The sequence below is a fragment of the Etheostoma cragini genome, chromosome 2 (assembly GCF_013103735.1).
Source record: "Etheostoma cragini isolate CJK2018 chromosome 2, CSU_Ecrag_1.0, whole genome shotgun sequence".
NCBI classification, from domain to species: Eukaryota; Metazoa; Chordata; class Actinopteri; order Perciformes; family Percidae; genus Etheostoma; species Etheostoma cragini.
Window position 1 is genome coordinate 14,761,265 of NC_048408.1, and position 17,024 is coordinate 14,778,288.

General features: G+C 38.4%; 1 protein-coding gene and 1 long non-coding RNA gene across 2 annotated transcripts in view; both read right to left on the reverse strand.

Moving 5' to 3' along the window:
- Nucleotides 1-17,024, reverse strand: part of ctnna2 (catenin (cadherin-associated protein), alpha 2) — a 300,512-nt gene that overhangs the window by 189,172 nt on the left and 94,316 nt on the right. The gene's annotated exons all lie outside the window — the stretch shown is intronic.
- LOC117954013 lies at nucleotides 1,440-10,941 on the reverse strand. Its single transcript, XR_004658726.1, has 4 exons — nucleotides 10,932-10,941; nucleotides 5,648-5,650; nucleotides 5,006-5,011; nucleotides 1,440-1,643 (listed from the first exon to the last, which is right to left on the reverse strand). It is a non-coding gene; the product is annotated as an uncharacterized LOC117954013 (long non-coding RNA).

Here is a 17,024-nt window from a genome sequence, read left to right on the forward strand (position 1 = left end):
ATTCTTTTTTGCTAATCATCTTTTTGCTGGTTACCGACTGCATCTTAAAATAAAACAAAGTGTAAAACAAACAATTCTGTTTTTCCAAAGCATGCCAATGCTCCATTAAATCATTAATCCTTTAAAATAAAACAGTTTGACTTGTATTTCATACAGATACTCATTTCTTTGATGCCTATTCTTTACAAAAAAGGAACAAACTCACTAACTTCTTTTAATTGCACTAATCTCCACCATGAGTTTCTGACCACACTCCACTGCTTTTTATTTTGTTAAAATTATATATGCACTTTCATGAAATCTCAAATATAGATTTAGGCATACACAATTTAATAAATATACCATATTTTTTTTGTATTGGAACTTACTTGCACCTGATGCTTTCACTGTCTCCATTAGCTCAACAAGTAGACGGCAGAGTGATGTTAAGTGGCACAGTGAATGTTAATTTAGATCTGATGGAACAGTGCAATTTAGTTTTGTTTTGACATGCAACTGAACTTGCAAGTGTCTACCATACAGTAGTACTGCACATTGGCTCAAAAGCAGTTGCACAACTCTAGAAGAAAATGAATTACTTAAAAAAATACTTTGTATTACTTATACTAATGGCTTAAGTTAGCAGTAGCACACCATCCATCCATCTTCATCCGCTTATCCAGTATCGGGTCGCGGGGGCAGCAGCTCCAGTAGGGGACCCCAAACTTCCCTTTCCCAAGCCACATCAACCAGCTCCGACTGGGGGATCCCGAGGCGTTCCCAGGCCAGGTTGGAGATATAATCTCTCCACCTAGTCCTGGGTCTTCCCCGAGGCCTCCTCCCAGCTGGACGTGCCTGGAACACCTCCCTAGGGAGGCGCCCAGGAGGCATCCTTACCAGATGCCCGAACCACCTCAACTGGCTCCTTTCGTGCAGTAGCACACAAACAATGATAAAAGTAAACCCCTTTTATTTGTGGTGAGTTTGTCTGTTTTACTTTTAAATATTTCTTCTACTAGTTTAAATCAATTCTTGTGATTGGGGAAGTCTGAACTGGGCTTCATGGGTCATGGTCCCTAATAATATTATCTAAAAATGATTGTATGCATCAGTGTCAATGTCATTTGAATAAATCTATACGATTGTCACACTGCAGCAGAATTGGTATTAGCGTGCTGTCTCTAACTTGCGGGATATAACGCATGCCTCATCACTACATTACATTACATTAGCATATGACATTGGCGTTGCACTGAGTTCAACAAAAGACACTAATGTATTTTTTTTGTACTTTTAATGGTAAAGTTTTCTATTGCTACAGAGTCTGCTTAGGAGGAATCAGCTGATTGGACAAACACGTCACGTGGGGCTTGGTATCTCCAGAAATTCAAATCCAGACTGTCATGGCAAATTGTTCAGAATAAGATCTCTTATTTTACTAAAATTAGTTCACTAACACGTGTTTCTAAAAACCTTTTAAAGCAAGAAATAGGCCATCAAGTTGCTGAATCTGTCTTAATTTCAGATCGACGAAGGGCAATTTAAAAAACAAATTGTCAGATTTTGAGAGACTCTAGACACGCCCATCCTGCTCATCATTTGCGGGTTAGCACTCCACCAATCAGATTGGTCATTTGAGTCTGACTGCCGGCAGGGCCCGCCTTCTGACAGAGCAAATCAGGTCCGGCAAAATGAAAGCCAATGGCCCCTCCGATGGACGACAGCCAGAAAACACCAAACAGACTTGAGTCACCAACCTTGCCAGACTGTCCAATGGCCGGTTATCAGGTTGGTGTGTCAGGGCCTTTAGAGAAAACACCTTGCCAGAATGTTGTGACAATTCACCCCCTTTAAACTAGAGGCGAAAGTGCTTTGACCAAACCACCTAGCTGGCAAAAATCACCGGCCTTTTTAGATTACTATTAAGTAAACACCAGAATCATGAGAAACAACCAATTGTTGGTTAAAAAGCTGAAACTTTGGGAAGCAGGTTAATTTCCCACTGTGTATAATATTTGAACAGTTGACAGACAGAGCCTGTGGAAGTTTTATCCCCTTCCAGTTGATGTGAAAGAGCTTGCAATTCTATTTGCTCACATGCATGCACCAGTAATCACAACATGATTGATTTGTTATTTTAGCATTTTTCAAAATGTGCTCTCTGCATATCTCTACTTGTGTCAACTTGACTTGACAATCTTGGCAAATTCCCTCGGATGTACAAGGAGCCAAGAGGGAAGATGTTCAGTTGTCATTTGTGTTTACTAATCTCTGCCAGAAAAGCTCTACATAACCATCTGATGGGCAAATGCAAGAGAGCTAAAAATATCAAACTTTCCCAATTGTTTAGGTGTCTTTATTTTTAAGCTGCTAAAGAGCATCACTCATCTCCTTTAATAGATAAAAAAAAATATATTTTTTCTAGATGCCCATGGGGAAGCCTAGTGTCGTTCTTATTGATAGAATATTGTTTAACTAAGCATGCTTTCCACAATTAAGAGGGTGAGACTTACTCATTCCACCCTAGAGTAAATAAGCAAAATCTTAATTTAGGAAATAACAACAATGCTTCGCTTCACAATTGCTTACATTTGATGCCTCATATTGCTAATGAAGCTAGCACTGTAATTAATAAGATAAGCCAAAGAGAGTTTTGATGAGGCTTGCATGCGTGTCTGAGGGCAACATGTGGGCACAGGCTCGGAGAAGGCTACAGCCTGGAGGTGAGTAATCACCCACGGGGAGATTGTATGAGATGGCCTTAACGCCATTAATTAGATATCTTCCCTTACTGCACTAACCCAAAGGCAGGTCACAAGAACTTCAGCTTCTCCCTCTCCCGCTGCCCTTTGCTTCAGCCGCTCTCTCTTCATGTCTTGCACCTCTGGCATCCTATCTCTCCCACTCCCTTACTCACTTCTCTCTCTGCCTGTTTACCCATTGCCCTTGTATGGCAGAACGCTCTTTGGTTAGTCCAAGGCCCTGGTCTATTCTCAGTGACAAGTCCTACTGTAAAACAGAGCAGTGGCTCCAGGCTCACACTCAAAATAAAAAATAAAAATGTTATTTAGGATAAAATAACAAACTCTAGTCTGATAATATCAACATTCTATGTATGACACTTGTGAACATTTTATCTTAGATATTCGACACAAACTATACAAAAGGTAAAATAAAACCACAGTCTGAAATAATTAAAAGTGATATATTTATGGCAATAGCTCTCATATGTAAATGTGATACTTAAACAATGTACAGGATTGGACAAAATAAAAATGTATTGCAAATAAACTACAACAATCCTGCTATAAATGCTTTGGTGGGTGTGAAGCTATAATGCAATTATAGCTATAGTTAAACTGTGTAAGCAACTGTATTTTCTATGAAAACATGTACAGTATATGCTACTTAGATGCACGGTTTCCTACTCAGGCATCAAGCATAAAGTTCACATTTTATATATGTGCAACACATAAATTGCCATTTTTTTCTAAATGTTTATTCCTATACTATCTGTCAAATGCAGGTTAAGTGTAAACCAATTTGTAAAGCTAGGCTGATTATGGTTATACATTACAAATATCACAGAGATAACTTTGTACAGGAATGCAAATCTGGGCCACCGGTGTTCCCGCTCTATACAGCCATTAAACACCTTTTAGTTTCAGACTATTACTATTTGCTGTGAATGTTGCACTACGTCCTGAATAATAAATGAAAAACCCAGGACACTTTGCTTCCATTAAGCGTTTCTGAAATGCAGATTCATTTCACACATACCATGCCAATGTAAACCGCAAGAAAAGAGTAATCTCTTGTGAGCTTTCCTGTATATTTCACTAATGTGTTTTTCAAGGCAAAATGTTCATACTGTATGTAAAATTTAGAACTAACATATGTAAATGCAGGGCAGAATAATTCATGTCCCACTGTATCTGTCTGAGCGGTGGCATGTTTGTACTGAAACGGCTTGTTGCATGGATACAGAGAGAGGGGAAACAGGCATGATAACAGTATTAAGTGAGGAAACTGGATTTGTATGCACTGCAAACCAAGAGAGTAAGTATTGTAAGGTAATTGCAAAGGTAGTGACTCTTCAGTAGGTGTATTCACAAGGCTAAAAGTAAACTGTTAAATGGTGCGACGCCTGCAAGCTATGTCAATTCGAGCTGCACCGCTGTATACACACATGACATGCTTCACTCTCCGTATCATTTACCAAACACACCCCTTAAATTTGGCGGTCTATTTAAGCTGCAAAATTTCCCCATCTCTGCTTGTAAATGCTGCGGTTGCCCTGCACCCATATTGCTGCCTGCTCTTTAAGCCACCATCCCAGCATCCACCTGCAGTTTTTCGCCAAGTGGAGGCTACTTTATCATCACCTTCTCATCTCACATCATCTCTTGTAAACCCAATCTGCGGAGCGATGAGGTCGGAGTCTCGCCGCCAAACTATATTCTGATGTTATACTAAACATTTCAAACGTGAGTTGTCTGACTGAACTAAGGATTGTGAACAATATTTCACAGGATTTCAGGATGTTACCTTATTTGCAACTAATATGTGTGTAGTGGCTAGGAAATGGCTGTCAAGTAAGCTATAACACATGTTGAGAACTTAAATTACTAAAAGAGTCAAATTGTATTCGCACTGGAAATGAGCGTGTTTGCTTTTTAGAAACAGAAAACAACACATTCTAAGACTTATCTTTGCTTGCTTACAGATATATACTGTGTTTTCATAGTGTTGCCACAACCCTCAGACCACTGGATGTGATTAAGTGCTACATGCATTTCCTCCATCATTCAAGTTAAGTTTTAGCCCTCATTATTGTCTAGAAGGCACCTACACACCGTTGTTTATATTTGCTCACATAATACAGCTGCACACAGTTTTTTGTTTACAAAGTAACTAAGTAAACAAGGTAACTAAAACATGTCTTAAGCTTAATACATTTAACTTAGTGTACCAAATTAGTCTGTTCTCTTAACACCCAAACAGTTTTCTGTAGGATGCCAGCAACCCCCGACTGAAAAATGAACAGTTTCCCGCTGGACAAAAAAAAATATACACTTAGTGACGCCTCTTGCACTAGTCAATCTTTGACTATCTTGTTGGCTCCAGGGAATAACTGCCTGTAAGCTTGGTTAAGAAGTGTAGAGATTTGGAATAATCCGCTTCTGTAAAAAAAAAAAAAAAACACAGACTTACAGACTTTTTTTTTTAACTTGTTGCCAAGGACTGGCAAGCTACGAGACACTCTCTGGACAAACACTGTTGATTGGCTGCCCCATCTTGGTTTGAAAGTAATGTCATCCAGGCAGTGATTAAAGGCGGCGATCACTACAAGATGATGTAAAAGATAGGACTGAGGTTATCAGGGTAAATGCCGATATTGGCTCCTATCCCATACTTGGGGGACATCCCAAATTACAACTGAACAAAAAAGACAACAAATGCATTGTCAGCTTAAAAGATCTAACAAAACATACGTTTTATGCTTACGCTGTGTTTAACAAGGGGCAAGAGAACTCTCCTGGGGGAAACAAAGCCTGCTCTACATTCTGCACTGATCTATCTTCACTACACAAGGAACCAATGTGATTATGAATACAGAACATAGAGAATTTTTCAATTTCCTGAAGGTGCAAAATACAGCATTCACTCACTGGGAGGCATCAATGTGAAGAAAGGACAACTGACCTTGTTCTTTTTGGGGTATTATCTATTTAAAAAGATTCCAAGAAATCTATCTAACAGATACATTATTTTGTTGATGACATTCTTTCTATACTCCAGTGTTTTGTGGTCTCTTTTCTTCTGTTTACCGATGATATATGCATCACTGCAGCATCATTGTTTCACTAAGAATTTGAATTTTCAAATGAGAAGCAAAGTTTATGTTGTGTGTTTTGCCTGTGTTTAGAAGTGGTGAATGTACAGCTCACCGCATCTTAATATGATATTGTGTCTGGCTTTTGTTTGCTATTTAGTGTTAGCAAAAAGCTTTTTATCGAGATTCTTCTCAGCAAAATAATAGACACAGAAAAGCCAGCATTACATAGCGTCTTTGTTTCCAATCTTATTCAACACAACAGTTGCTATCCGCTTGTGCTCTAGGAAAGAAAAGAAAAGTTTGCTTAGAAGCCAATATGAAGCATTCATTTTACAGTAGAATCAGGAAAAAAACAGAACCGTAGTCCAAGCCGGTAACCCTTCCCACGCCCGCTGCTGCCCAGAGCATGTCAACAGCCTGCTGCACCAGCAGTTAACTGTTTACTTTTATTTTGGGAATTTTTTGAGTTTTGGAATTTACATCATCCAGTCTTATGTACCTAGGTGTTTGTGGACAAGCAGTTCAATGCACACATGTATGGTTTTGTAATTCTTTTTTTTTTTTGTAGTGAAAATCGTATGTTATTTTAAACCACCAATAAAAAAGGTTTCCCCTATAATTTTACAGGCTGACGGGAACCTTCGCCAAGTCAAAATCTTTTTTTTTAATTGCCAAAAATAATACTTAAGATCCATTGTTTACCCTGTATTATTTATGCAGCAGTGAAAGGCCATGAACAGCAGTGATGCACTGCTGTGAGTCACTGAATAGGACAACTGAGTGTGTTATCTAAAGTGCTAAAGTCAGTTCGACAGGTGAAGTGAAGATAATGTTGTCAGTATCGTTAGCCTACCGTAAACTCGCATTGCTTATCTCCACAGCGCTGATGGATTCGGTGTCTTTAGCCAAGCTGGACCAGAAAAAATGCGGTCACGTCTAGTCATGTATTTTAGTGTCTTATGTAATTTGACCACTGTGCCAGACTCCATTTAAGAAAAATGCTTTTTAAATGCCACATTCCTTGTGTGAAAATTACGCTTTAAAAGTGACATATTTATGTCAATGTCAAGCGTTGTCCATGTGGATTTTCCAAAAGTAACTGATAAATATTTAAAGAAACTTAAGCAATCAGCATTTTTGGGTTATAAGAAAATGTTCCAAGGCAATGTTATGGAGATAAAAATGACAAATAGAACATTGGATATGATTTCACATTCAATGACTGATCTCTGAACATACTATTGATGGTGTTGAAATTGCAACGGTTTGTGAGAGTTACAAAATACTGTGAAATCCTAAGCAGAAACTGTGTTGATTGATAAAAACTGCAAATTCCCGCAAAACCTGTCAATAAGTGTGGATTTAAAAAAAATCTTATGGTTGCAAATTTGAAAATTCCTGGAGGGACTGTTTCAATTTCAACACCAGCCTGGAGAGCTATCTTGTCCTACTTAGGGCGAGCTCACTGCCATTCTTAGCTGTGCCTCAGACTGTTTCTGGAGTTTTACTGTGCTGCGAGCCAAGGCACTTGTAAGGTTAAACTATCTGACAGCTCTGGTTTCACTGCACACAACACACATCCTCGAGCTGATTTCCACATACTTAGTGGTGTGAATTTTCACATGCTCCATTTATGTTGATTACACTTGGTTATGCGTGTCTTCATGGCAAAGCACAAAGGGGAGGGGTTAGAGGTTGTTCAGGAAAGCGGGAGAGATGAAAAGAAAGATGTAGGTTGGCAGAGTGAATATCTCAATAAATGCGTCCTAATGGTCTTCCCATGTGCTTTGCCTTGATCTTTGTGTGTGTGTGTGTGTGTGTGTGTGTGTGAGAGTGAGTGTGTGAAGGCAAATGTTAGTACCTTATGCAATATGTTCAGTATAGCTCCAAATACTATATAAATACATGCATAACCATGCAAATAAAAACAAAATCATATATTCATGAAAAACGTTAATATATTTAAATAATAGAGTTGTGGTCAACAATCAAAGTTGCCTTTGTTCTATATTTGATTTTTTGTGGTAAAGAAAAATCAGATTGTACCCAAATGATTATATTGGACAGAATATCTGCATATGGTCTCATAAATGTTCCAAAGCATATTAAGAACTTTTTGACCTTTTTTCCCTACTCTCTCAGCTGTCTTATTCCAAGCTGGGGCTGCAGCTGTTTCTTAGTGATTAAGATTAAATTATTGTATTAGTAACTGTGTCTTATTTTATATCAACACATGATCATATTCTAAACAAGGCCTTTTATTGGCATAATTGTGAGCAGTAATTGGTTCAGGAAGCCCCCCACCCACCACAAGGCCCTGTATTACTCTATGTGAGTTTAGTTTTTGCAAATTTTAGTTTTCTCTCTTTGCCATGCTTGTGTGTGTTTGGTTAGGTGTATGAGTCAAAAAACAAAAAATGATAAGGTGCAGTCACAGGTCAAAATCGACTAAAGGTGACATTAGCACAAACTATGAGATTAACGCAGGCAGAAGACTCCAGTTCTGGCCCCATTTTACAAATCCTCTCATGCAAATTAGGTCATCACCGTTTCAGTATTCTCTGAGGATAGGAATGCACTTGAAAAACAGCATTAGGTGGAGAGAAAAAGTAGGACTTGTTACTATGCTTCACATTAGATAAGGCAAACTGCAAGGGAAGAAAAAAGAATCGTAAAAGCTATGTTGGACCTCACACAGTTTTGAAAAACGAATAGCACACATCCACCTACAATTTGCACACAGACATTAAATTTAATTAAATCTAGACCCAAGGTGAAGCAGTTATGGCTTTACAAAGTGTGCCTATCAGACCCAATCAGGCCAATAAGTGCAGTTTTTCAATGCCAGAACACAGTGCCAAATTGTATCCTGGCTGTTCAGCAGGGGCCTACAACTTGGTTGGGCCATGCGCCAGCATGGGTTACTGGGAGGCCAACACAGTTTTCTACGCTCAACAGAGGCACATGGCTGTTTCCAAGGGTTATATACTGTACATATATAATGTTTGGTTGACATTTGATTTCATGCCATTGAAGCTTCAGTCCAAGTCCTGGCCTGTGTTATTCCCCAGAATGGATTTAGTCACTGCAATATTCCTACACTTTAAAGCAATGACAGATGGAGGGAGACAGAACATTACCTCTTTGAACGATTTATTAGGCCTCCTATTAAGCTAGACCACAGTCAAAGCCAATGCCTCGTGATAAAATACATCATGCATCGCTGAGAACTGCAAATGCAATGTGTGTAATGAAAACTTTATTCCAGAACCATGTACCTTGGGCGTTTTGAAGCTGCTTAAGAAGATCCAAAGGATTCTTGGATTCTTTTTACTGGTTTGGCAACATATGGTTACGCTGTTTACTCTGAAAATTCAGCTGTATACTGTAGTCGTGTGTGTTTACACCAGGCATTTAGTTTGTGCAAACTGGTAGCAGACCTGAGGCCTCATTTCAGCTGAATGGACACACAGTTTTGTGCATAAGCACTCGTTTTGACATTGACACGTTTGTCCAAATGTGCATTTACTGTATTTCAAACCACTTTGTTGACAATGTTTTTCACCTGCAATCGTTTATATATTTTGGTTTATGTGAACTAGACTTAGTGGTGCCTAAACATTATTTTTTAAGACTGCCTTCCTTTTCTGTCTCAGTGGCTCAATTTTTTCAGAAGATGTCAAACATTAAGGCTACTAGGTATTTTTTTAAGAATGTTGTTTACCATGTACAGCAAATTGAGGGTGTTTACTTATGTAAGTTAGCCTGTTCCTGCACAAGCAGATGGTTGTAGAACAGGTTGAATTCATCATAGTTCATTGCATTCAGGTGTGCATCTGTTATATATATTTGATTAATACCAACTTTCTTGTGTATAGAGGCAGGTCTTACACACACATGTAGAACTTGCATTCTTTCAAAAATGAAGGCCCTGATTTGTGAATGTCTATTTTCAGCACAACGCCAAGGACCTATTTATTTTTTTTTAAATACCAACACCTCATCTAGCACCTAGCTGAATTACATGCAACTCCCACACAGACCGGTAAACAAAATGCAAGGCCAGTTATATACCTGCACGTTACAGCGAAGCATATGCTAATATTTATGTTGGCATAAAAAAGTATGCTCTGTGTGCTTCAAAATGTAAAATTCCACATGCATTACATCTCAACTTGTACAGGGTGACAAACCTGTTACATACTGCACAAATGTAGCTCAAGAGCCCAGTCAGACAGAGCACTTCTTAGCAGCCAGGGCCGGTGTTTTGTTGTTGTTTTAATGAGAGTAAAGCTTTTTGCTTGGTGCCATTGCAGTGTTGAGCGCCAAGGTGTTTCAAACAAAAGGATGCTGACCCTCTTGGGCATGGGGTCTGGTGGTTATACCCCTTAAGTCTCTGGGGGTGCTGGTGTTAAAGAATAAAGAATGTTTAAGCAATAAACCTGCTAAAAAAAACAAATACAAATAAATAAATAATGACAAAGTCAAGAAGCCAGGAAGAAAATCCAGTCGTTCAAAATCAACCAAAGGCACATTTCAGAGCATCCTAATTCTGCGGTAGCAAGAACCAAAGTCAAACTGTTACCAATCAGTGTTGATTCTTGTCAAGTTCTCTTCTAAAGGAACTTCAGAATGCACGGTAAATCATAAAAGGCTTGATACAAAAGAAAATAACTCACACCCATCCTGTCATAGAGATAGAAATGCAAGTTCTTTTCTGGCTTTTAAATAGAGTAATAAAGAAACAAACAAAAAAATCAATAATGTATTATAAAAGAACAAGCAAGAACTGGGTGTACAGAGTACACGCTTTAACAGAACAACACTATTTCTTTAAAAGGTCAGTGAGCTACAAAGCCTGATCAAACTATAAGGCCCCCCCTCTAATTTATTACCTGACATTATCACTTAAATTTTCCAAATACTTCAGGGAATTATCAGCCAGAAGCCATGAAAAGGCATTTCAGACCATTTCTCTAAGTAATCACAATATTAGTGACACCAAGATGGGTTTACGCTGTTATATGGATCCAGAGGGTATAATGAAATTTGACTATGCTGCAGTTACAATATAATATAATAAAAAGGAGAGGGAGGCAAATAATCAATACACTACATGTCCCTGTTTGTTTCTCAATGGACGTAATGAAGTCACTCAATAACATTAAATGTATTAGTTATCAAAAATAAAAATAATTAAAAGAACATGTATTAATGTCTTCTAACTACATCAAAGACTAAATCAAGTTACAAAAGTGAAAAAAGACAAATACATTTCAAAAGTGTTTCAATTCCAGCAGGCATAAGTTCTGCAGTGCTTTTGAGGCTCAGAGCAAGTGGTTCCATTAGAATGTAAAACAGCTCTAAAGAAGTCTTCAGCCGGCTCCATAGTTTTTGTTCCTTTCTATTTTCTTTATCATACTAACTGCAAAAATGAGCTGCAATTTTCAGCAAGATTTCGTCACAATTAAAGTTTGAAGTGTAGTACCACGTGCCCTACTAATTTCCACATAGTGTATGCATTCCTTTTGCTGCTATTTTATTTTTACCTTACTCTCAGATCATGTATTTCACCATATGCTTTTCATCTTGCATCCAAGATACGTATCATCTCCCTTACCTAAAATCTATTGCATCGTAAAACGTGCTCGTTTTGCTTTTCTCTAATTCATTCATTGCTAACCTTGCAGGTCCTTAAGTGGGTTACATATTTAACAGATAAAAGGTTCTCTAAGCGATGTTGGATGACGTTACTTCTTGTTGACGTTCCACCCTTCTGTGCTCCCCCCCCGTACAAGATAATAAAAAGATAGTAGTAAAGTCACTATGGAATTTGGAGGTGCTTTAAGACTTGCATACATCACCAAAAGCAGACAGTAGAACAGAAACTCAATATGAACTACTGACAGTGAGACCGCGGAGGGCAGTCGGCTGTTTTGCATGAGTCGGAACAATGCTTTGTATGGGGCACCACATTGCACACCACTGCTTAATCATAGAGAAGAGGGCCAAGAATGAGGGTAAAGGGATGTGACTGAAAAGACAGAAAGAGAGATAAGTCCCTGCAAATTAACTTTTTAAAATTCAGGGTCAGAAAATCCACAAAGTGCAAGACGTTAATCAAACTACAGAGTACTTTATAACTTTTATTTAGCTTACAGGAGTAGGGGTTAGGAATAAAGAAAAAGGAAACAAAACACTGAAAAATTAAGATGGAAGGATGCCCTTTTATAGTTTTTGTTGCAATTTATCATCCCCAAAACCATACATTTTAGAGTGATGATTGCATGTCTAAAGAGGGTAGCTCGACAATGGCAGCATGTGCGATAATAACATACATTTGTCATTTAATGATACAGTGTTGCTGTAACTTCCACCTACTGGCATAGTGTGAAGAGGAAAGAACCCCATTAGGAGACCAATTTCAGTAATCAATATGTGTTCAAATTGTGGTTGTTGACTTGTGGTTGAGTGTTGTAAGATGATAAAGAGACAACTTATTTGATCAGCATACCACAAAGCAGAAGCAATGTGGGGATCTGTGGGATGCCTTTGCTGGAAAATAAATCTGTTATTTACATGGGAAAAAAATGCCCAGCTCAATCATAAACCTCAATCATAAACATGGTTTAAAAGTGAAATACATGATTATCCTTTGTAAACTAGATTATTGTGCGTGAAGTGCGGAGACTGTATAGTGTATGAAACAATAAAGTCACTACTTGACAGAGACTCGTAAACTTGTTAAAAGTTTAATAGAAATTGTACACATTCCACATTTTGTAGTTTTATTTACTACTCTTCCATCTTGAAGAAAACAAAACCAACAGTTTCAAAATGACACCCTTTGGAATTTGGAACAAACAGAAGGATGTGTGAGCTGGTAAGTGGAGGATGACTAGAAGCTATTTCATCATTTGGGCTTCCTTTAACCATAGCCTTTGGCAGTATTCGTGGGAAGAGCATCCTTGTTACTGGAATAGTGTACAGTTATTGGAATAGAAGCATTCCTGCTCACTGCTACATAAAGATACCATGTTTGACTAATCCCGCTTTCCTTATCCCGTCTATCTGCTAACAGATGGAGGGACATGTGCAGGCCTCAGCTTATTTGTGTAAAATAAGGAAGTGTCTGTTCTGACACAGGAAAACAGGTCTGACAATAATGACAGTTAGAAAAAACAAGCAAACATCAACTTAAGTAATTCTACATTAGCCCGCATGTGTTCATACACGTGCATTTGTAAACATACTCAGCTGCACATTCAAAATCACAAAGGTCACACAGACAAACAAATTGTGGCTTGCATGCTTGATTTCCTAATACCTTTAGCCTCATGGATCCATAACCCTAACATATGTATCAGTTAATTCAGTTAGAGTGCAGGTCTTTGCTTCCATGTCTGCTGACTTGATGATATTAGGGTTGATTCTATAGTTTGATCCAGCTATCAATGTCAATCATGTTAGCGCTGCTCAAAGCAGCAAGCCATTGAGGGGGATTGGCATTGGAGGAAGGGGAAAGAGGAGAAGGGCTGACAGCTTTCTAATGCAATAGAGCTGCCAGATCTGAAAGCTTTTATTACATTAATATGTTCCTGGATAATTCTATCTCATCTCCTAATATGACTTAGCCTAAAAACTAAATTTAAGTCTAATTTATCCGGTAGGAGATGGTGACATCAGAGCATTCAGACAGCCTTGTAATAGTTGCCCGCTTCCACCTCCAGAGGATTCTGTTTCTTCTCTAGCTACGGAAAAGCATAATTGGAATGGAGAGAATGGCAGACAGCATTTTCTAGATGATATTATTGCTACCGCTTGCACAATTGGTAAGCACCCACACTAAACAAAAGCTTTTCTTGGGGCATGTTGTTATCAGATGCATGAGGTGATCCACAGATCACTTTGTAGTCTTTAGAGGATATAATTAACTATGTAATACAGTGTAAGCATCCAAACAATAATTGGTGTAAGATGGACAATATTAGACTTAATGGTTAAGTCCAAATGACCTTCAGATCCTGATTATCATAATTTGGGGATTTCCATTTGGCAAGATTTTGACAAAAGTTGCAAATCAATTGCTCTTTATACAAACTTTATTCAATACAGATGGTGAGCGAGTTAAACGGTAAGCCTGTTGCCCATCATAAAAAACTAACCAGTGCTGTGCAATGCTTGTGTACAGTGCTGTGCACAGGGGTGGGCAGTAGGGGCGAGACACCCTTGCAATTTTTGCAGTATGCCTGTGTCCTAATAAGAACATGCATTCTTCATTTGTTGGTGAAACAAAAACACCAAAGAAACACTTAAGCTAACCAATTTAAGGGGAACCCCACAGCCCAAGTACCAGTCTGATCAGTCTAAGTGCCTTCAAAAGCTTGTCTGGTTGGCCCTTACCCTCCTTTCTGCTTAGGCCAAGGGTCTCTTGAGTGCCCAACTGGTTGCGCTTCTCTTAAACCTAGGTTTCCTTCAATAGCTTGTCTGGTTGGCCCAAGTGCTTCTCGAGTACATTTGTGGTCCGCACCAATCCCTCTTTGGTCAGCCTAAGCTTCACTCTAATATCCATTAGGATGGCCCAGGTACAGCCTTAGTGTACCTCTTGAATGTCTAGGTACCCTTCTGGTTGGCCAAATGCCAAGTGCCCATCTTATAAGTTAAAGTGCCTGTTTAGTAGGACTTTAAGCCACTGTTTCTGTCTCATCATAAGTCTTACCAGAACTCAGAGAATCAAAATAATAGAGAGCTTTGCTAAATGAAGATGTTCCAGCTGTAACAAAACACTGCTTTATTTATACCATTAGCAATGCTATTCAGTGTTTTCCTCCCAAAGAGATTAGCGGGCGGACTACCCGGTTATAACGACCAAGTACCATCTAATCACCATCAACAATTAGGCAACATCTAAGCTGCTGTTAAGGTGCCACTCATGCTGCTTGACACTAAACGTTTTTCATTGGTGAACTGCTGGAAGGCTTTTATTGTGAAGCCATTAAAGGATAGTCAACCCTCACATAGTTTAGTAACTCATTGTGTGATAATAATTAGTCTCAACAAAATATTCTATCCTTTTTTGTCAGAGAATCAGACTTTAATATTTTAAGAGAAGAATGTTGAAGATGCATGAAGATGTAACCACAGATACTAATTTAAATTACAAGCAACAAGCAGCAGGTGTGTATTGCTGTTTAGGCAATCTCGAACCTCATTAATCAGTAAGGTGAGTAACATATTTTACCCTCCCATTCCTGTTATATAAAAAAAATAACACTTGTGCCTTGCCTGCATCCCAGGCTTTGATTGTGGTTGCTCGTTGCACAGTGCACGTATCCTGATGCAAATTAGACGTATGAGGGCTAAATGTTATGAAAACAAATTTAAAATAAATTAGCTGCCTTGGCACTCTTTGGCAGGTTTGTGTGAAAATAAGTACACAACAGAGTTCAGTGACACATTAACAAGGCTCATTCAAGCTAAAAGAAATGTCACACAGTGAAACATTGATGTGTAGTGTGTGTAGTTTCTGTTTACACAGCCTGTCAAACTTGTAAGCTGATGGGCTACTGTGGACACATCAGAACAGAATGAGAACAACATTCAGAATCAGAACAGAACTTCAGGCATATGTGCAACCACTTGTCAAAGTCTTGGTTGTTGTGAGTAAACTTTGTGTAATCTGTCTCCAAAATAACCATGAATATGGCCATGGACTTTGTTTTTCTTTCCCTCCATCCTTGTCATTCTGAACCTCTTTGTTTGTCTCTCCCCTTATGTGGCCTTTTTTGAACAAAGCAGAGTAAATAGCAGAACACCTTATTTTTGGCATATATACCAATCGCAGTGGACAGTGTGTCTAAGCATTGTTGCTGAAACTTTCATGGGAAATAGCATTTCTCATATAATTATTTCAAACTGAATAATTGCACTAAATTCAAAAATAAAATAAAAAAATCTTACGAGGGTTCTGGAAGTATAACAGTAACATCTTGACATAATCTAAGTTTGTCTCTGAGGCTTAACCGAAAAGAGCATCTCTGGGATTTAGTGGAGTGGGTGTCATGGTTGCGATTTTCTGTTATAGTTTTCCTGTTTTATTGTGTTAATTTATTCCCTGTTTCCTTGTTGTTCACTTGGGTTCTCTGTTGCATTTTACCCTGTTTTCATCTTTGTGTATGTTTTATGCTTCAGTTTCCTGTTTTATTTCGTAGTCTGTTTTCCCCCATGTCATGTCTTGTTTGACTTCCTGCCTTGAGTTTTCCCACCTTTGTGATTGTCTGCCCCACCCTGATGTGTTTCACCTGTTCCTGAGCCCTTGTGTCACCTGCCCCTTGTTACCTTGTGTATTTAGTGTCTGTGTTGTCTTGAACAAATCATTGTGTGTGTGTATGTCTACCCTTTTGGATGCAATATTTTTTTGTGATAACATTTGTTTTTATTGTGAAAAATTAAACAGCAACAAACAATCACAATCAATACACAGACAGAAAACGTGTCCCAGGGCCAGAAAAAAAAAAATACAAAAATAAAGTAGAACATATAGAGGAAAGACAAAAACAACACACGGCAAAACAGACAAACCCAAACACACACACAAACAGACCCATACACAGACAGATACAAGACAAGGAACCAAAGAGGGCTACAGCCAGACTTCACAGCCTCAATAACGTCCACCCAAGTGTCCAGAGTTTTTCCTGGTGCTCCATTAATGGAAACTTTTGGAAAGCTCCATTTACACCATATCCAGGTACACACTGGTCCATGTGTGGATTGACAAGTCAGTGAGAGCAACATTTAAAAAATTAGCACCAACAACATAACACTATTGAGTTGGTATTGTAAACATCCTTTAGATACAAACCCTGGGCCTTAATTACAGGTTTATGCCTATGTAAAGTACTTTGAATTGTCTTGATGTAAGGTGTTATGGGAATAAACTTTCCCTGACTTAACTTAGTAAGAATTCTAAATATTTCTTTTCATTTCAAAGATATGACAGAATGACAGCAACATGGATATTTATCATCAAGAATACGCTTGAATAAATTATTTATTTGAGTGGACTGGAACCAAAGATGATTTGTGTTTACTTCGTACAGATTTGTAGAGAGGCCGCTCATGGCTTGGACAAAAAATTGTCTTTGGTAGATAAAAAGCAATGCAATTTAACGTAATACCCGTTCAATAAGTGCTATCTGCGAAG